General features: G+C 39.8%; 1 protein-coding gene across 1 annotated transcript in view; it reads left to right on the top strand.

Moving 5' to 3' along the window:
• Positions 1 to 18,301: 18,301 nt before the first annotated feature.
• MBNL1 (muscleblind like splicing regulator 1) overlaps positions 18,302 to 21,650 on the top strand; it is a 288,655-nt gene continuing 285,306 nt past the window's right edge. Inside the window, exon 1 of the mRNA XM_067550238.1 lies at positions 18,302 to 18,358. The gene's annotated coding sequence lies outside the window, so the exon portion shown is untranslated. The remainder of the gene's footprint in view (positions 18,359 to 21,650) is intronic.

Genomic DNA, 21,650 nt, shown 5'->3' with positions numbered 1-21,650 from the left:
AAGTCACAGTTAGAACAGTCAGGTTTCCAGATTCAAAAAAAAGAAAGACAGTTTACCATTTACCTTAACAGATAAAAGAACAGAAACACCAATTCCGTAGAAAAAAGAGGGACTCTACAGAGTGGGTTTCAGGCACTATGAAGGCATTGTTAGTGAAGGTTGTGGTGCAACGATTCGGGTTAAAACTAAAGATAATGATAAAGGAAGAATTAAATAATGCCCATTGTTACCCTGGTAGGACCCCTGGACGTGGAATGTCCATTTGGAAAGGGATGCACAGGCAGCACTAGTCTGGGAGGAAGTGTGGCCAAGGGATTCACTGAGAACAGCCTCAGGAGCCCTGAGCATGGTCTAGCAGAACCCTTTCAGGGTGAGGACATGAGTTCCACAGTGTTGAATACCATAGAAAATTCTATAAAGTAAAGCCCAGGGGTGTTCCCAATAGTGCATGTGAGTGCACTGCAACTGACATTCTTGTTAACTCAGCAGAGACCAAAGATTGAATTAGCATGGAAAATGAATGGAGTTGCTGCTCCCTCTTCTAAAAGTGGTCCACCCACTGCAACATTGAGGTACATTGGCAGTGGGCAGGCTAACACAGGCACTACCTGTGCTTTACCTGTTTTGCAGATATACAGAGGGCTTCTTTTTCCAGATTTATTATTCTGGCATTAAATTACCAGCATTACATTAAATTATAATTTTTTTAAATGTTCACTGGTCATCAAAGCAAAGAACACAGTCTGTTTAATATGATTGATGTAGATACTCAGATCAGACTACAGTGCCCACTGTTGTATTTAAACTCAAGTATTTTGAACAGCTATTTGATAAATTCTTCAAGACTCTGCAATAACAAGGAATTAATCCACTAGCTAGGACATAAGGAAAAAGATTAGCAAATGAAACCAGATACTCAACAAATGAGCAGGCTAAACAGTTTTCTTGAAAGTGGGAACAATCTAAGGCTTAACAAGAAGCTTCCTGTTATCCCCTTTAATTGAGTGTTGAGTGTTTTATTGAGTTGGTTTATGCATAGCTTGGGTAAAGGATTATGATTAAATTAATAAACTCCTTTTTAAAAGTAACATCAAACATTGCAAGTTATATTCTGTTGTATTGCTATGTGGCCCATGCTCCAGGCCCTTTTGTATTATTCTGCTGACATTGTCATACAAAAAGCAATAGACATATAGGCTTTCTTTAAATAGCAGACAGCACATCATGTCCAACAACTTCTAAGAAGACAGCAGGAAGCATTAGGGACAAGGAAATTCCAAGTTTAGCCTATATTCCTAACAATGTTAGAAGAGTGGCAAGGATAACAAACCCGTTTGAAGTGTTTACATTGTGCTTATTGTGAAGTACAGTAGTAGTGATGGGTCTTTCAGCAGATCAGATTTATGGACCTATTTTTTAACTCCCACTGGTTGTATATCAATGGAACTCCAGTGCCTTCAATGATGTTACTCTTGGTTTATAATGGTTTAAGTAAAATCAGAATCAGGTCTCATAAATGGATAGATATACTTGAATCAAAACCCATCAAACAAGCACTCCCACACAATGAGAAGATTTAGCTCCAGATCTAAGAAGTTTAGGGCTCAGGCACATGTCTACACAGAGAGCACCCTTACTGCTTATCTCTTGTTGTTTATGTTCAAACTTAGTAAACTAGGTAGTAAAACTAACTTTTAGTTTGAAACAACTATTAGTATTCCCATACCTATATAAATTAGATATAATCTGTTGTTCAATATTCCCTTAATCTTTAGATACGGACCACTACTGATGAAAACTCAAATGCCCCACTTTCTCCTCCCCCCACCTCAGTGCTAGGCTCTGAGTAACAATGTAGATTACTCACTAATGCTGCTAATGTCCTAGGAGCATGACATTACTTGCAATATAAAAGCCACAATGAAAAGCTTACTTTACCACTCAGATTCTCAATAGGAATAACAAGGAAGATGTCTGCTGAGATGTTAGTATTAGAGCTGGCCAATACTTACGCAACAAGCCCAGGGGATTTAGCCTTGAAAGAGAAATTAGATGAGGACTGCCCCCTCTTTTTTTTTGTTTTAGCAATGTAGCCTTTTGCTAAAAACAAAAAAATGGAGGGGAATGAGGTGGGCTTTTTGGACATTAAAAATGGGAGATCCGGGTAACTTCATTGGCCAATTATATCCATGTCTTTCTCTTCACCATTATCAGTATTGTTTTGATACATAACCATCTCCACCTAAGTTACCTGGCTGTCAGAAGAGCAACTGGAAAGACGTCTGGCTGTAACACAGAGCAACTGTTTATTTTGTCTCTGTGGGATTTTTTTCTTTTTTAAGCAGTCAGAGCTGAAACATGCTTTTCACTTTTAGTGCTCCAAAGCCTCATTCAAGTACTTCAGAGTACAAATTTTGGAGCTGAGTTATAAAATAATTTGTTGCCTGTCAGATCAAAGGAAAAAAACAAAACCAAACAAATAAAACCAACTCCTTGGGCAAATATGGAAGCCAGTTACCAAATCTTGCCAGATGCAGTGTGAATGAGACACTGCTAAATTGGGGGGTTTTTTCCAAAGGGAAAACTAGACTACGATGTATAGTTTAAATCTGGCCCACTGGGGGGAGCTGTTCATTGTAATCTCTAATCAAGGAGACCAGCAACTCCACTCTGGGAACTATTGGATAGTCAGAGAAATTTTGGGACAAATTAATATTCAAAAGTGCACTGTACAGAATGGAAAGGCCTTATCATGGAAATTAAGGAAGCATCAGGAGAAGATACTGTAAGTTAGTATTTATCAACGACCATTCGATGGACTGATGCCAGTCCCTGAGATCTCCTGGACACAGTTTAGGATGACAGCAAGCCAGTACCTGGTATCAAAAAGGTTGAGAAACACTGCTGTAAGTGACTGTTTCAGTCTTACTGCAATAAATGCCTGCTCTGTTTCCCAAGTGACTTTCTTCACCTGTATATTCTTCCTTTCTGTTCAAAGTGTAATGTATCAATTTACATTGTTTTAGTGATTCTAGTTGGACCAGAATCCGGGAAACATTAGTGGCTAGACTAGCATTTAACCATAGCACTGAGTGGGGGAAGATGGGTGTTGTGGAGCTTGACCTTAAGCATGTATATAACCTTAAGCACATAATGCTTTGCTGTATCAGAGCCTAAATCATTACTGCACCAACCACTCGTGATGGAAGTCTAAACAGCATGGTTCAGATTTGAGGTGGCATGGAAATAGTGTAGTTTATCTCCAAGGCAGAGGCCCCTTCAGGTCAGAGTTGAGACACTATGACTATGTAATCTGGAGTGACTTGCATACCTGTGGCACCTGTTTTTTAAATAAATAGAAGGCTTAGGCTATGGCTACACTGACGGTGGCAAAGTCACTGCCGTCAGATCAATTTCACTGGATGGACTGAGTGGGTCTTTACTGACATACTAAGACCACCTTCACAAGTGGCGTAGCGCTGCGTCGACAGGAACGCGGTTCCCATCAGCGCAGTGCAGTGAAGACAGTGCACAGAAGAAGAGCAGAGAAGTCGATGGGAGTTATGCAAGTTTTTTGCGTAGCTTGCGTAACTCCCATCGACTGCCACCGAATCCCGGAGGTAAGTGTAGACAGGGTCTTATTTTCTGAAGATGTTGTCCCAGAGCCTTTCGCCAGCACTAAATGAAATTACATTTTTTTAATTAACATTTTTTCATTTTTTTAAACATGGAGTTAGGTTCACAAATCCCTTTAAATGTTTGATTGAAGTAAATGTCTACAATTAGGCTTCAAGAGGAACCCATCCTCATCTGCCCATTCAAGCACTTTGAACAACTGTGAAGAACTTTTCAGTTGTATCTGCTCCATTGTAAACTCTTCAGGATTGTGCCTTTGTAAACCCTTTAGGAAAGGGATGTTTGGAAACTGCCTAGCACACTGTAGATGCTACCAAAAAAACCAATACTTTGGAAGTTTTCCATTTTTGCCCTCTAAAGTTCAAGCTCAAAATGCATGAAATGTTGAGGGAAAACCACTAAAATGCTAATGCACGTTCTGTCTCCCTCTCCATTGCTGTGTGTTTGTTTTATACAAACTCCCAGAACAAGAGCTTATGATAGTTTGGTATCACTACTTTTCATTATCTTATACTAGGAGCAGGTCTACACTACCGCTTAAGTTGATCTAATTTATGTCACTCAGGGGTGTGAAAAAGACCCCCCCTCACACCCCTCCAGTGATGCAAGTTACAGTGACCTAAGCTGCTGTGTCGGCGTTGACATAGCTTCCACCTTTTGTAATGGTGGAGTAATTATGCCAATGGGGGGGGTGCTCTCCGGTCCACATACAGCATCTTCACCAGACACGCTACAGTGGTGCAGCTGCATCAGTGCGCTTCTAGGGTAGAGAATTGTTGCTTAAGAAGCACAAAAGCTGTGTGGCTTGCCTCTCTGTATATCCTTGTAACACTCTGTTCACCATTATACATAATACAAACATTAAGAATCCTAATAACATAATGAAAGCAAATTTGAACACAAAGAATGGAGCCTATAATTGGAATTCTAAATGGGGAACTGGATGACTAAGAACTAGCATGATAGTTTGAACAATTGGGGCAGGATTTCCCAATTCCTATACCTCAAAAATTTTGGAATGGAGTGTGGAAACTAATCTCTACTAAACTAACATTAGCGAAACTCCATTCAGAGGGAGAGACTGTGGCAGAGGCCTTCAGTCATAAAATGGGCAGGACAAGCAGAGAAAGGGGATGGCCAGTACAGCGATCGTCAGTACAGCAATTAAAGATTAATCTTTGATTCTTGGGGGCTCCAGGACAATTCTGGAGGTTTGGCAACCCTATCCTTGCCCAGGCAGAATCCCCAAGAGGATGGCAGTGGTGCAAAGCCTGCACTAGCCTTCCCATTATTTGTGATTTGTACATGGCAGAATTCCAGTTAGAACTAAATAAAGAGATGCTCCCTCAAAAAACAAAAAAGCCTCATTCAGTGCTCTTGTAAGAATTCCAGCCCCCTTTGCAAATGCAAGTGGTATAAACTTGCATTATAAAACGTTCAGCTAAGCATGTGAACTTCTGGGCCTGAAGGCTGTTGAGCTTTTTGAAGTTTACCCGTCATTTAAAGGAATTGGATTTTCCTTGGAAAGGCCACAACTAGTACACTTTCTCAATGGAATATAGATGGAAAAGGAGAAAATGTGCCTGAAGTTAAAGAAAAGCTTATCTGTGCACAAGACATTTGAGTCATTATTCACAAGCAGTTCATCTTTCTGAAAAATATGCCCTGTCCTACTGTCAAAGCTAGTGTAAATTTGGGTGATGTGGCATGCAAGGGCTGTCTGCCTAGAATGTTAGAAAAAAGTCATGAAAACTCATTCAAACTAAATCTTCTCCTAGTTACAGCATGTCTATATGTTTTTTGTGTTTAAACACTTTCATAGTGTGCTCATTCATGCAAGTTTCACCCTTCTGTGCACTTTGTTTTTCTTGCATACTAATATATTCATAAATAGTGTAGTTAGTACAGCTGCACAATACCACATTTTTTTCTGGGATTATTCACTCAGATTCAAAGATGAATTCACTTGAAACATGCTCCTATTCCTTTTTTGTTCACTTTCTGACTATCTGAAAAACTGAATTTTACTTGACAAATGTTCTCCAAGAGCTTGATTCTTTAAGCTACTAAGCACTCTAGGCCTCAGTCCAGCAAAATCATTGAAGCATATGCTTAAATTTAAACACGTTAATTGTCCCAAAGAAGCTGGAGACAACTCACAAGCTTAAAGTTAAGCATGAGCTTGAGGCAGCAGTGCTTTGTATCTTGCAGATTGAGTAAAGGGAGGGGGAAGGAAAAAATATAAAAGAGGAAAAGTCCAACTCAATGGTTGCTGAGCTGAGAGAAGGTAACCCTGTGAAGGAACGCCTGGCTGAACCTAGAGTCTAACCAAAGACTTACCTGGAAGAAAAGACCAACTGGATGGACCCCAACTACAGATTCCTACGTGTCAGAACTTCCTTGGAATAGGTGCAGAACCTTTTTGTTTCTCAAAACTAGTTTGGATCCCCTTTTTTCTAAGACATGCATAAGAGTCAGCCTGGGAAGAGGCTGTGAGAAAGGCCTAGCTGCAGGCCATGGTAGGAAGTAGCCCAGGGATACAGCAGAGGGTCTGAACAAACATCTCCTCTGTTTCATACAGGGTCCCTGTGCTGGAACCCAAAGTAGAAGGTAGGTGCATGAAGACTCTAGAGCCAAGAACTAGCAGGCCCAAACTGAATCCCCAGTGTGATGTTGCACCACCAACACAGATTTGGATTTCCCTGGAATGCCCTGGACTAAAAGTGACCTGGCCAGAAGGCCACATCACAGGAAGGAAGAGGCAGACTGCTGCAGGGCCAGAGCAGCTGTCAGCAGGTGTTGCCAGAGGACGAGAGCCACTACACCATGTCCAGCCACAAGGGGACACATGTGGTGAGTAGACTTCCACAAGAAGAGAAACCAGTTGTGAAAATCAGTTTAGACCCCTCATGTTAGCCTCATCCTCTCAGTTCTAAGGTTAAGATGGCAAAAAAATGAACTTGGCCACCACTCCTTGAAACGGTAACATCACAGAGGTTACTGAACAGAAGCTGAGCGTTGCTCAACCATTTGACTTTCAGTGTTCTTATGTAAATCAAAATCCTAAATGTATTCTTCATGGGTCGTGGCTAGTGCAGGAAAATTAAAATAGCACTGTATTGTCCCCGCAAGGCCAGATTTGCTCCAATGGTGATATCTCTTCAGGGGGCAAGCAGGCACTATTCCCATTGTTTTCCTTCAGGGTTCCTCCAAGTGTGAGGAACTTCTGGCTTCCACAGGGGCATCCATAGTAGCACCACCAGCACAGAGTCTTGAGGAGACAGGTTGAATCTGAAGATAGGCTTGTCATGTAACTTCCTTCCAGCACTGGTCTACAGTAGACTCTTGAGCAGACTGTGCATGTTTTCTGCCACTCCAGCCTCTCCTCTGGTAGACTTTGTGCTGCTGGAGGCCCTAATGTCTCATTCAAGTTGGCAAAGGTCAGTGTGTAAACCAAGGTGGATTTCTAAGTGTTTCCTTGCACAGTATCCTATGAGATTCTGTTGCTGTTTTTGCTATGGTTGGAGAGTCATTCATCTCAGCATATCATGCGCCGTGTGGATTATTTTCTCTTCTCGAGTGTGTGCCTTTACAATCTTCTATCGTGTATGTTGTGAAATACTACATCATGGTCAGTGCACATGAATTGACTTTGTGCTGGGAGCAGAAAATACATCTTTGCAGGTTGTTTATGGCTTCTGTTTGGAATGTATCATGAAGATATGGTGGAGCATGAAAGTTAGGTAGAAGAATGTAGGAGTAGTGATGGCTTAATTGCCTATGAATTCCATATAAATGAAAGTGGGTGACAATTGGATAAGGAGCAATGGAGACATACTGTACACAAAGGTCATTACTCAAAGGAAGCTAGTAATGATAAAGCAGAAGTAGAGTTCAGCTTTCTGTTGAAAGGACCTTTATTACAAAAAAATAGTCCAGCTGTAGGATTGTTCAAGAAAAGCTAGAATTACTAGAAAAGTAATTGCTTGTGATACTAGGGAAGGCTTGAGCCTGCTATGGTTCTTTATGGTGAAAGACTTACAGAAAGTACACAATACAGATTGTCAGTTAAGTCCAGATGCAAAAATTGCTTTTCAGCCTCTGGTATTATCATCTGGTATCATACTAGGCGATATCATGTACCAAGAAATCTTGTTTGAAAAATTTATTCAACTTGATTTGGACAGAAATGTGCTGGGGACTGAGAACTGGCAGAGGCCTGTAAACTAAAGGTAATGATAAGGCAATAATGATGGTATCCAGGTAGGGTATCCAGAGTAATGCAAAGAGTTTAAATGAAATCAGGACAAAGTCTCCCTAAAAGTCATGAGACTTCAAAAAAAAAATGGATTATTTTTTCTGTGCCTTCTGGTTTCTGATCCTTTAGGATGCTTTTGGGTCATATATTCAAGCTTGAGTATAGCCCTTATGGTTGCAGAGAAGTGTTTTTAAATGAAAACTGAGATTCTTATGTAATCACATGACTGCAGGAGCTGGGGCTTTAAGAAAAACACTGAGAATTGGCAACACTCTATCTGTCATGGTACCAGCCATCAAACTTTCCTACTCATCTCCCTTAACCAACTCCTGCTGCCAGCTGTATGTATGTTTGTGAAAACCACTCCCCCTAAACTGACTCTTAGTTGGCTTCTCTTATGACTCGGGTGGCCTAACCTCCTTCCCCACCACATCCTCTCAGTTCTGTGTATGTGCTCAAGGGATGTCACTCTCTCTCTCTCTCTGGCTTGCTCTAGTAAACACTGTATAAGAAGTCCTGGTATTTTATTTATTTTTAGACACTAGGGCCTTTAAACAAGGAGAACAAAACGGCAAGAAAGAAAATGAAACAGCACAATGAAATTTAAAAGATCAAATACATTCTCTCAAGCGCCTCTTCCTAATGAAATAATAGAGTAATATGAACTGCAGCACAAAGTTTACTGCTGTACATGGAATTAATTTAAAAGGCACTATTACAAGGTGTTCTGAGAGAACAGAGTGAGATAGCGGTATTTTAGGTCATTATGCAGCAGGGCAACCGATCAGAGTTAAAATGTGATGACCATTCCAGAGAAACAAAATGACTCCATCAAGTTTACCTGGAGCGCATAACAGTAATACGCATCCAATTTCAAGTCTTGAGAGAGAATTACTGTGTGATGAGATAAGAGAGCCTTTGTCATGTAAACTGGGAAGTCTTTGAGATGTAGTACAATGAAGGTAGAAATTACGAAGGTAATAAACGATTGCTTCCTGTGTAGATTGTTAAGAATTGTATCAGAAACAGCACATTTTCATATCAGGTTGAACTCTTAATAAGATGTTAAAGCTTTAAGCAAGGGACCCAGTTAGTACATGAAAATAGATTATTTGAAATAAACTAAGAAGAAGAAAACTGTCATCTTATAAAATGCTTTGGTCTAATGAGTAAAAGTGGACTGCATTTATTAGTGGAATCAGGGTATGGAACTCACTTAATTTTAAGTGGCAGATGTTCATTGTTGTGCAATCACAGATTTTGCTGCATTGGTGTTACATATAAACTAGGTTGGTACTTCTTTAAAAGGTGTGCTCTGCTCCAACTCTTAACAAGATAAGGTTGTCAGAAGTCCCTAGTATTCCATCTGTGAACAGAAACACAGAGGAGACCAACTTTACATAAAATGGACCTGCAATGAAACAGCCAAAAGCTGTTAGTAACCCCAGGAAAAGGAACCCGTGGATGCTAGCAATTAAAAATCAGTAGTAAAGAGTATCTGAAATGAAGTAGTGATAAATATATTCTATCTATGAATCCCTGATCACTTCCTTTCTATGGGAAATGGGAACAGAAACATTTACAGGGTTCCCCAGTGCCCAGGCTAAATGAAAGCATTGTCCTGGCCCTTTCCATGCCAATTCCCCAGGCAAGGGAAATGTCCTATATTCCATGGTGCTGATTGATATTGTATACCTACAACATTTCAGAGATCCTGAATACCAGTTCATTTTATCCTCTTTGTGTATACCTGTGCGCGAGAGGTGAAGTGCATGCATACTGTCTGATAAAATGCACATCTTAGACTATTCAATTTCATGATTAACATGGAGATAGATGTGGGGAGGAGGAGAAGTTCTTATCTCTTTGGTGCAGTGTTCCAGCTAGGACACTGTGTCTGTTCTACAGTGCCTCTTCTGTCTGCATCATCACCACACCCAGCCACCAGAAATCTTATTTTTATAGTAATTTATGGGATTAAATCATAGGATATAATTCTTAGTAGCTGGCTTCCAAACTGCCTAGAAAAGTTTGGATTTTTGGAGTGGTTAATATCTTTGTTAGGGGAGAGATAAGTAAATGCAGACACTAGTCAATAAATTTCACTAGGATATACTCCCTTGAATAATGTTTTGGTACCCAAATCAAACTGTAGCTAAAATTTCACAAAAGTGCCTTCTTTCAAAACTCCAGCTAAATAGTAGCATTTGAGGATTCTGCTTCTCCTCCAGACAGTGTTTCCATCTGCCTATATCTCTGTGTAAAGTTTTTAAGATATCCCTGTGTATCACACAACCTGCTTTTATCCTAATCCGGATTATGCTTTAGCCATATGGTTCTGGGTGTTGAGCAAGTGAATCTTCCCATCTTTGTTCAACTGTTCTGCAGTATAAAGGAAATCCACTAGGATTTAATGTGACTGCCTCAAGTGTTTGCTGTCACCTGCCTTTTTCAGCAGTTGTTGCCTGGAGTTCACTTAAATTGCTTTGAATATGAACTACTTTTTTGTTAGTTAGATTTATTGGCAGTAAATCTAACCTTTGGGTTCCCATTACATCTGTATCACGTTTGCCACAAAACTGATATACTACAGCTCAGTGGTGCACAACAGATAGTCAACCTTGATGAAGCGCTATTTGCACAATAATAGTGCTTAAAATAATGAGGTGTTCCATTCATCTAATTATGGCAGATGAAAATGCTTTGGGCCTTTGTTACCAAGAAGATTTTCATCAGTTTTGGTATGTGCTAATGAACTGTAGTTCCCCCTGACTGGATGATTGTGAAGGATGTAAAGATCAAACAGCTAACCTACCCTATTTTCATAGAAATAATTATCTTCATGTAAGAAAGTTAGAGAATATTGGAAGTGCTGTTGGAGAATGTAATTGATTCCTCTACCTAGATTTCTCAACAAGGATAAATTCAACTTTAGGGGTGGGTTGGTGGGTGTTAAATGAATATAATATAGATTTTATTCTAATGCCCAAAATGTGTAATTGTTTTGTTAAAACTGCATTGGAATCTAATTCATGAAAGTATTACTGAAGAGTACAAACAAGGGTGACTATCCTCAGCATATTCCCATTTGCTATGCACTCATAAGCAGGGAGGAAGAAATTTAAATATCACATAACTGAATGAGATCTATAACTGATTATCATATTCTTTCAGATCTATTCGTACCTAACCCCAGTCAGTGTATATCAGGGTATTTGCATACACGGAAGGGATAGTTGACGCTTCCTCCCACTCCTCACTCCCTACAATGAGGTCAAATTCCTTCACTTGTTTGAAATGGCCCTGAACTCAAACCATATCTAAGTACCTTTGTCCTCTAGGAAAATTCAGATTCAAATTTACTACAGCCATAGCTGATCCATATCCTTAAAAGGCTAACCCAAAAACATAGATATGAACAACCTCAGACTGTAGGAAAGGGTTGATTTTTTTTATTCAAAACTTTGCCTCGCAGAGATATACCCATCTCTTGTACATAATTCTAAAAGAGCAAGAAACTCTGATTTAAACACATACCCACTAAAAGGATCAAAAGATATATTTACATAACTCCAGCAGGAATTTAGTTCAGGGCACACTTTACTACTGAATCCAAATACAGATAGTTCTTCAAAATACTTTCTTCTGTGTAGTTGTTGTTAATTCAGTCCTTAAGAGGCCACTGTTTTTGCCTTTTGTGTATGCAACTGATCACATTCATAGCACCAGATAAGCACTTATTTTGTGTGAAGTGGGTTGGTGAACTATCTGACATACACAGGCAAACTTGTGTATGTATGTACAAAATTTCTGTGGCCACACTTTTTCTGATCACGATCAGTGGTAGATGCAGTAACTGCAAAAATGCAATTTGGCTCTGGTTGAAATATAGTCTATGCCGTCTTTTCAAAGGAAGTCTATCATGTTCCCATGTTCCAGTCCTATGATTCTATGAAATACTCGTATGCTATGGCTTCGTCTGCAGTATCTGCTTCAGTTCATGTTTGAGACCATCTGTACAGTAACTTCATGCCATGATGTCAGATAATGCAAACCTTTAACTAGATGAGAGGGGCTTCAGAAATCTCTTGATAGAGTATCAGAAGACTTAAAAACTAGGTAAGGGCAACAGAGGCTAAAATGATAGCAGCTCTGTTTCTTTCATGCAACAGGGTCATTTCAAAGACCAAAGGCTGATTATTTTTTTTAATCAGTAAGCTATCCATGTTGTAAAAAGGAGAAAAGAGGGGGACAATGTATAGTCTGCTTGAATTGCTAAATGAAGAATGACACCAAGTTAATTTAAATCAGTCTGCAAAGTATTTTCTGCTGTACAGAATTTTCATATTTAAAAAAAAATCAAAGTACTCTCTGGTACTAATGTCAGATGCTGAACATGATAGTTCTAAAACTGCTTCCTATTTGTGATGATGGGAACTAGAACAGTTAAAGGCTCAGTTAAGTTCAGCTCTTGGATACCCAGACGTGAGTTAACTGAGAGTGACTGTATAGAGCTACCTATATATTCTTTTTAAATTATATACTAGTTGCTCAGGATCACTTTGATTTCTTCATGGTTTAAGCGCTCTTTAGCTGGCACTTCAGCTGCAGGCTAGTGATGCAAGTGGTAAGAGTTTACTGGTGAACTTATAACAAATGCCATAGATGTGCTGGAAGTATGGATGGCCCATTTTAACAAAGTGCTGAGCCCTGTGGTTCATCCAGATGCATGTATTCTAGAGATGTTGGAGGAACTGGGTAGTTTGCAAGGCAGAATGGATATCTGCACTGAATCACCATCAGAAAAAGAAATAGAAAGAGTAATGTGTCAGTTAAAAATAGGAAAGCTGCAGAAATAGACAATATGACAGCTGAACAGCTAGCAACTGTAGGCCAAGTGCTGTCAAAGGGTTAAGAAATATATATAAGGAGGTATGGGAGCAAGAGGAGGTACTAGATGTCTAAAGGCAATACTGGCTAAAGGCAATACATGTACTAATCCTGAAGAAGGGAGATCCTCCCAGTCTGAATAATTATAGAGTTATAAGCTTATTATCAGTACCAGGAAAAATTATGATGAAAGTAATTGTCAACAGATTAAGACCCATTTTAGAGGAAGTAGCAGGTGAGAAGCAGTGTGGTTTCAGACCAGGCTGAAGTGGCATTGATCAGATTTCATGCTCCAACAGTTAATTGGGGCAGGGGGCTTGGAGGGGGAGAAGCGAGAATGGGGTTTAAAGATGTTTGCTGTTTTTACTGACTTCATGAAGGCATTTGATTCAGTTTACAGGAAAGTATTATAGAAAGTAGTAAAATCATATGGCATTCCAAGATAATATAACCGCAATTATAAAAGTTATGTATGAAGATTCCTGTAGTTTTGTAAGAATTGGTGGAAAATTAAGCAATTGATTCAAATCAAAATTTGGAATAAGACAGGAGGAATGGAATCACCACTGCTGTTCATCAGTTCCTAAACTGGACTTTAAGACTGGTAGACAAGTTGGAGGTTGTGACATTGGATGATCTAGAGTTAAGCTCTTTATTTTATGCAGACAACATGATACAACAAGCAGACACATTTGAAGTAATGATGATACTCTTTGCTACCTTGGAAAATTGATTTTGTTGATTTGGATTTACAAGCACTTCCTTTTCTTGGCATTTATTGTATTTTGGAAAAGAGACAATAGATCAAGTGTTGAAATACAGCAGTGGCAGAGTCATAGACCAAGCAAAACCTTACGTGTACCTATGAAGCTTGATTAGTGCTGATTGGTTCCATCTAGGATGAGGTTTAAAGGAGAAGTGCTTTTGCTATAAGTGCTGCACAGAAATTGATTTAAATTATGGACTGATAAAAAACATTACACTTGGTACCAAAGTGGAAATTTATCAAACCAGCATACTAATAGCGTTATTCTATGATCTGGATGCAACTGCATTGAATGAAACTGTTGCCAGAAGGCTGTTCTTCAGAAGGGAGTTCTTCGGAAGAGGCAGGTGTAAAGTAGAAAGGTTTTAAGACACGTGAAGTTAGGCGAGAAGGATGTGAAATCAGGGTACAGGATTGGCCGCTATCAAAAAGATTATGGATGGTGGGGACACTATAGAAAACATATAGATGATAGGATGCCAACAAAAATAATGCAATTGAAAATGCAACCAAGGTCAATCAGACCTAAAGGCTGACCACTGATTGGATGGTGGGACATTGTACGCAGGGACATGACCAGATTGAGTTTATGAAGAAACAAGACATGGACAGGAAAAGAATGGTGATGCTGTACTGCACTTCCTCTGTTTGTAAAGATGCTTTGGGATGAGAAGAATTCCTATTTTTCCTGATGTACAGTATTGTTGCTTGCAGTGTTGTTGGACCCATATTGGTCCCAGGATCTTAGAGAGACCAGCTGGGTGAGATAATATCTTTTATTGGACCAACTTCTGCTGCGAAGGTGTTAATGGGCCACTTCACCTTGAAAAGTTCCTTAGAATATGTTAAATCCTGAAGCTTGTATTTAACTGTGATATTTTGAGTACCTTTCCCAGACCTGAAGAAGAGCTCTGTGTGACTTGAAAGCATGACTCTTTCACCAACAGAAGTTAGTCCAGTAAAAGATATTACCTCACTCACCTTGTCTCTTTAGTATTAAATATGTCATTTTGACTTTTTTTCTGCTTCCTTTCCTGACTCATCCAGTCTCCCCTGGGTTGTTTCAGTTCTGGAGGAGTTAAATATATATATATGTATACTGTTTGGCACATTGAACAGAAAGATGGTTGCTATTCTCTGCCCCAGAACAGTATGTTGTATTCAGGCTTCCTATTAAAGTTAAAGGAAAACTGGGCATACTCTTAAATTTTCTTTCTGCAAATGTGCCATGCTTCTTGTTCAGTTCTTTCTATAACAATAGCTCTGCCACCTCACCGATTTGCTATGAAAATAGTTGTGAAATACCACAAAAATCTATTTTTGTGCACCCGAGTGTCTTCAAGTTTTAAGGTGCTTCCTGAAGGAGGAAGATAATAATTAGAGTAGTAGCTGTGGTTCCTGGAATACATCCAAAGGAAAATGAGTGTACCAGTTGCCTGAAAAGGGACTGCTATTTAACACTGCAGAAAACCCTCTGGAGTTTTGTCACTAGGCCAACTGTGATTAAGCATGTGTGAATCATAGACACAACCCTTCAGTATCCTTTAAGCCTTAAAATTTCTGTTTAAACCACTGAAGTTCATATTTTTCTTAAAAAGAGTTACGCATTCCACTAGGGTCAAAATCATTAAATGAGCATGAGCTCCCCTTGTCTATGTATAGCAATTTGCACTGCATGTTAAGTCTTTCCTGCTCTGCAGAAACTCAATCTATCACTGGACTATGGCCTTGGTTTGGAAAACAGTTCTCTGTACCACTGAAATACGTGCTGTGATAGATCACCACAGCAAGAACTGTGATCTGTTTCCATAGTTCCACTGGAAATAAATCATACACTGTCCTGACTTGAAAAATAGCTTTATTTTATTAATTCACATAAATGAATGTCAGTGCATTCCAGAAATAATACTGAACCGTGATTAACAATATCTTACCTTCTTCTGTGGGTTCAGTTCTTGAAAGATATATGACTTTTTAGTTGCGCTATTATTAAAATGTCTGCCTCATGTCAAAGGGAGTGGTAGAGGCATTGGTTTTTATTTACTTATTTCTTTATTTTATTTAAGGTGGTTCTAGAAGATGGTCATGTAGTTAAGGGACCTGATTGGGACTTGAGAAATCAGGGTCCAATTCTCTGCTCTGCCATAGGCACAGAGATTGACTCACCACACAGGAAGTCTGTTACCCTCCTTCTGCCTGTTTTATCTTAAATTAAAAGTTTTGGGGAACAGGCACTTTTTTTTTCTTAAATTGCATATGTAAATAGTGTACACTGGGACAAGGAGGCCCTGATCTTGATTGCAGCATGTAGGCACTGCTGTAACACAAATAATAAAAATGTTATAAATTCTAGTAGTGTAAATGTTTAGTTTTATTATTAATCAAGAGTATGGAACTATTGCCTTTTAGGTAGGGTATAAAGTGGCATGGTTCAAAAGTGGGCTGCTGAAACCACTGCCCCGTGTGTTATGTTGTTCTATACAATAAAGGGTTCTGACCTTTTAAGGTGGTGTGAGAGGTCAGGTACCCCACTTCAGGTGTTCGGAATAACAGAAGCATTCATTGGGAGAGAGGAAGATGGTTCTGAGGAGCAATCAATCTCTGGGCAAAGGAAGATATGGGGCCATCACAAACATTGTTCTTTTAAGGGCCAGGAACCAGGCACCTTGTAAAGTGGGAGGGGCAAGGCTCCCCTTCTCACAGCCAGCATAGACAGTTGTTTGAGGTTATTAGACCCATCTGGGAATGATTAAGAGACTGATTAGATGACTAGGGAGGTGAATCAAAAGGAGGCTCAAGCCCAGACAGGGCTGAGGCAAATAAATCAACCAGCCCATACTCCAGCATGGTGGGCTATACCACCCTGATACTTGAGGGGTGAGTCACAGACCTGGGAGTCCAGAACTTAAAGCCCCAATCAGGAGGATTGTGTGGCCTTAAATTTGAGGGGATGAGCAGAAATGGACCTTTATGGGGAGCTGAATGATATTAAATAAACTAGCACCTAGTAGAGGGGGAATATTGTTTCAAAGACCTTAGCTGTGACTGGATTATTTGGGGGCAATTTGGAGAGAAACTGAGGCAGAGTGCCTGCAGGACCACCACAGGCTATGACGGAGGCCCCCAGGGAGGGCACATACAAAGAGCAAATAATTCATGAAAAAATTATTTTATGTTAAGAGAACAACAGTAACCTCTCAGAGGTATATGGATGGGGGTGGTGGGTGTTTGATCTCTGTAGCAGGCTATGTCTGCAAAACAAAATAGCAGCTACCCTGCAGCAGCTTGTCTGTAATGTAGTGCTTCTCTGTACTCAAGGGTGCAGTATGTAGAAAATAAATTGGTAACCGTAGCATTGTGTGCCTCCCAACATTTCAAGTGGCTAAAGCGGGATGCATGGTCACCCGGGTTTGGCCTGTCCACCCCTCAGGGGGGCCAAACCTGAGTTTTCTGTACCCCCATTTGCAGGTTGCAATGCCACTCAGTTTGGAGGCCCTCTCAAATGAGGGGCCGGGAAAAAATGCTCATCAACTAAGATAGTGTGTTGGGGGGTCAAAATGGGGGTAGTCCTGTGAAATGAGGGACTGTAGGGAGGTCTGGCATTGGAATGTGTTTTGCCGTTAGAATGACCGTTTGGATAGTCATTAGAATAATTCTTTTTACCAGGCAGCCAAAATCTAGGGTTCTCTAAAGTTCAGATGCATTTTTTACTTGAAAACCTTGGGATCCTTATTATCTCATGGTGAAGTAACAGCTCCTGGTGAAACACTCCATTATACAAGTAAAAACACGTGTCTTAATTACATGTCTGCAGAAGCAGAGTTGTCATAGGGGTCAGGAGAACTTGCACCACCCAACGACGTTGCTTGAATATCTTTGTGGCCAGGTGTAGCTCAGCTGAAGCCACCACTACTCATCTTATCTTGTGACTCCCTGCTGATATATGGGAGCTATGACCATAGCTCAGGCCTCACACCACACAGACTGCTCTGATGCCGCTAATGTTGCTAGCAGCTGTAGCTACCCAAATATACATGTTCGACAAGTGAAATTATGGGGCACTAGAAGAAGGAAAAAGCTCCCTGTGCTGCTTTCTTCCTCCCTTCCCATTTTCCTGAGGATTGACATGAAGGAGAGGGGCCCCTTTTGACCTGGAGAACTAAAAAAACTGTTCAAAACAAATAGAAGTCTTGTATATATACATCCCCTCAGTTTGCTGGTTGGATGCAATAGCCTCCTGGTTTCACTTTACAGATCTCCTTATTGAAACAGCACTTCTATCCCATAGAGATACCTCTGATGGAATATTTCATTCTGTGTGTGGATCTGACAGACTACACCCCTGTATTCACACCCTGTAATAATCTTTGTGGAAAGGTATCATTTTGTAAGGTATCATTTGAAAACTCCTGATTTGCTGTTAAGGTTCCCCTGAATGATATTAACACATGTTCCAGACCCCACTGCCCTGCCCAAACAGAATTTGGCAAACAAGTCTGTCATAAACAAAGGAATGTCTGCTTGCCTTAATTTGCATTTAAACAGTACAGAGAGTCATCAAGCAAAAGAACATCAAACAGGTGAACAAAAAGCAGCAGAGAATATCCTTCCATGTAGACTTTGTCTCCTGATTCTCAGCTGGAAATGTTTTTCAAGAGGGAGACTGAAACTATAAAAATGCACTGCTCTGTTTCCCTTCCCTGCCAACCTTATTCTCTGCACCTGAGAAGACCAGAAGGAAATAGCTGTTGGACTCTGGGGAGGCATCCTGACCTGAGAGTTTGGTCAGTAATCTTCAGGAGCACATGGTGAGCCAGTTTAGCTTTGCAACTAAGATAACTTCTCAAGTAGATGCTAGTATTTTATTTTTATTTTTCTTGTATCCATTTCTGACTTTTATGCTTCATTATTTGTACTCACTTAAAATCTCTCTCTTTTGTAGTTAATAAACTTTGCTTTACTGTTTTATCTAACCCAATAGGTATAAGTTGAAGCGTTTGGATAACTGTTTCAGGTAATCCCCTGGCATATTATTCTCTTAAAAGAATAATGGATTTAAATATATTTGTACAGTCCAGGAGAGGGCTGGGTAGTACAGGGCACACATTTCTGGGGGGAAATCTGGGACTGGAGTGTGTTTGGATATAACCAAGGCTGACGAGAGACAGGGTGTAGCTGGCAGGCTTTAGTTACAAATAGACACTCAGGGTGTGACTTGCAGGCTGGATGGTTTCTCTGTGAGCAGCCCAGATGGGAGCTACTTCGGCAAGGTGTTGTAAGGAATCTATGGTTGCCTGGCCAGGGGGACACAGCCCCCCATTAGTCTGGACTGTGCCTTGGAATGTCTCAGAGGATTGCAGCATTTGTTAAAATAAACCGACTACCTTGCTCGATAGATTTGAGCGAGGTAGTTGGTTTATTTTAACAAGTGATGCAGCACTCCCACAGCATGAGAGCTGGAAAAATGTGGGGGGAGTGACACCCTTAAGTAGGCTAGGTATTGCTTCAAAGCATGTAACTGTTCAGCTGTCCTCAGTAGAAAGGTCAACTCAGAGGAAAGCATTTGTGAATGTGTCTGTCTGGAGGGCAGGATATGAAAGCAGGTGGCTCCAGACAGATAATTGTTCAGGTGTGTCTGCCAGACCAGCAACATGTGTAGCAAACAGGTCATTCATGAGTACTTCTTCTGAATGATTTCTTGTCCAAATCTGCCTGAAATTCTGATCATCGTTTGGATAACTTTACAAGCAAGCAGCTCACTCATCTCTCTATGGAAGGCAATTTAGGTTAGGTATTCAGAATGGTAGGTAGCTATGAAGAACTGCCTCTATAGCATGCTGAATCTCTCATCTCTGTCTATGTTTCAGGTGGTGAAAGAGATACCATGTTTAGAGCTAAACAAATTATTTTCCTTGAGTAACTTGTGATGAAGTTGGTGGGGGTTCTGTTTGTGAATTGTCTGCAAACAGATTTTTAATAATTTAAGTATTCTAATACTTTCTGCAAACATTTCACTCTATTTTTAACTACTTGTAGCTGTTCCATTTTTTTATGGGATCTGATAGGTACCTAAGTCACATGGCACTGTTTTAGCTTCCTGCTTAGCGGACTGAGTTTTTTGGTTACTCATATTATTTGGCTGTACTTGATCATCTTTGGAATCAAAGTTTTAAAAAGCTTGATTTGTTTCATATCAAGGAAGCACTTTCAATCTAAAATAGAGCTGCCAGGTTTTTCTAAAAAATTTATTTTAACCATATCTGTTTTACTCTCAATATTACCTATGGACACTCTCGTCTGAACAGCTAAAGTAATTTAACTACTGCTATCCTCCGTGTAAACTTTGAAAAGGTAGACCTTTTTTCAAATGGACAAAGGGAAAATGTATATTTATGGGATTACTTCCTAAATGAAAGGCAGGCTAGGTATTTAGCAGTCTTTTTTTTTTTTTTTCCTTTGATAAATGCAAAGGTTTCACTGTGTTCATATTTTGTCTCTTAAGGCCATATTTTTCAATGTGAACAAATTTCTAAATTTGAAATTTGAGTTGTCTTGTAACATCGTTTTTACTTTTGTGGAGAGAAAATGAATAAAGCAGCAATACTGCTATGAATTTTATGGCATCAGAAAAATGGAAGACTTAATTTCATTACAAGTTAACTCAGAACTTAAAGCAATTACATATGAATTCTTTACATTTTTACTTCATGTTATCCCCCAGAATTCCTATATTTTAAAAAACTGATTACTGACTACATTGTGAAGTTAGACAATAAAAAGTTAATAGCTTTTTCAACGAGTTCACACTATCTTTTATTTATTGACCTACAGTGTAGATAACTCATAAGTATTCAAATATTTTATGAATAAGTTGTACAAATATACAATAACACGAAAAGGAAAAAAAGAAAGAATGAGGATATATTGTCTTCTAACACATATAGACAGAATGGGTTGTCTGAATGTTGTGGGGCAGGGAATTCCTGGAAACATGTCCTACAAGTGTTTTAATTTCAGCTGTGAATCCTGCCCTTGCCTCTGTGGTTGTGGAGATTCCTCTGGGGATGAAAATGTTGCAATTCTACTGCAAAAGCTAGTGGTGAGGATTCCAGGTGTGAACTGTAAGACTTAGAAGCATCAAAAATACAGGGAAAACATATACGTCCAACTTTAGATCCTATAGGAACTGAAATAACTTGTTACATAAACTCCCCTAGTAATATAGCTCCCGGCTAAAGTAAACACAGTCTAACTTAGAACATCTCTCTCCACGCTATACAGAATCTTTCCAAGATGATGCAGGCCTCTCCCTGGCAAAATCATTCTCAAGGCTAGGACATGTCTGCCTAACCCAAGCAAAATCTTCCTAAACTGATCTGTGCCTCAACTAATCTCCCAATCTGATCAGGGCTTTTGAGACTGGAGCAGGCATTATAGCACCTTGGCAAAAGACTAGTAGGTGAAGGGCTAATCAGCCCTCCCATTAGCACAAAATGGGTTTTCCTAACTGGCAGCAAACACTACAGCTTTCCTCAACTCCAGGAAAATTTACACCATCCCCACACAAAACCTATTGACCCAGAGGAAAGAAACCAATCATTCACAGCTTTACCTGCAGTTTCCTTCTACCTTCCCAGTATGCTTGCGATTTAAAGGAAACGAATGCCATTTATCCATTTAACCTTATACCACCCAACTCCCTGAGTCTCCTCGCTCAGTTCACCATGTACGCAGTTCACACCTGTCTGTATGTTTAAATAATGTTTAACATAGTATATAATATAACCTTGTATTTCACTGGAAACAACTGAAAGAAAATAAAAATGGACTTGGGACTAATCTCAAAATAGTCTGTCAGTGAGAACCTCCAGTCTTAAGATGGGGTCTGAGTTTGCAGCTGCATGGGAAGCTACTGTACTTGCACAACCACAAAACACTTTATTTCAGATAAGTGGTTTGGACTCTCTACCTTTCTGGACCCCCTACTCCCCCTCTTTTGACGGGCTGTCATTAAGGTTTTGAACTTGTACTTCTTAATTAGGTGTTAATTCAGTCTTTCCTGCTGTGACTACGGAAGGCCCCTGTGCAGCAGAATTTGTG

The sequence above is a fragment of the Emydura macquarii genome, unplaced genomic scaffold, assembly GCF_026122565.2.
Source record: "Emydura macquarii macquarii isolate MOO-44397 ecotype Brisbane River unplaced genomic scaffold, CSIRO-AGI_Emac_v2 contig_18, whole genome shotgun sequence".
NCBI lineage: Eukaryota > Metazoa > Chordata > Testudines > Chelidae > Emydura > Emydura macquarii.
Note: the sequence above shows the minus strand (reverse complement) of the source record. Positions and strands in the feature narration are given on the sequence as shown.